Source organism: Trichechus manatus, unplaced genomic scaffold (assembly GCF_000243295.1).
Source record: "Trichechus manatus latirostris isolate Lorelei unplaced genomic scaffold, TriManLat1.0 scaffold00231, whole genome shotgun sequence".
NCBI lineage: Eukaryota > Metazoa > Chordata > Mammalia > Sirenia > Trichechidae > Trichechus > Trichechus manatus.
In genome coordinates, this window is record NW_004444167.1 from 1009986 (window position 1) to 1010361 (window position 376).

Here is a 376-nt window from a genome sequence, read left to right on the forward strand (position 1 = left end):
ATGGCCATTTCTTTTCAGATGCATTTCAGTATTAATGATATCACGAGAAAATGGGAAATATATTTCAACTTCTAGATTTTAAAACAGTTCGGATATTATTTTGCCATTTGTAGGAGGCTAATTCCCAATGAAAGCTGTGCTAATAAAAGCATCATTACGTTCCACGATTTAAACCTCGGATCCTCACCCAGCTCTTGGCTAAGGGTATGCGTGGAAGCGATGAATACAGGAGGATCAGCAATCAGATTACCTGGGTTGAAAAACCCGGCTCCACCACTCCTAGGACCACCCAGGTGCAGATTATCCAATAGGCAAGGTAAGCACAGCGGTTACCTTGCTTACCAGCTACCTCATCAGTAGTGAGCAATTTCACGTG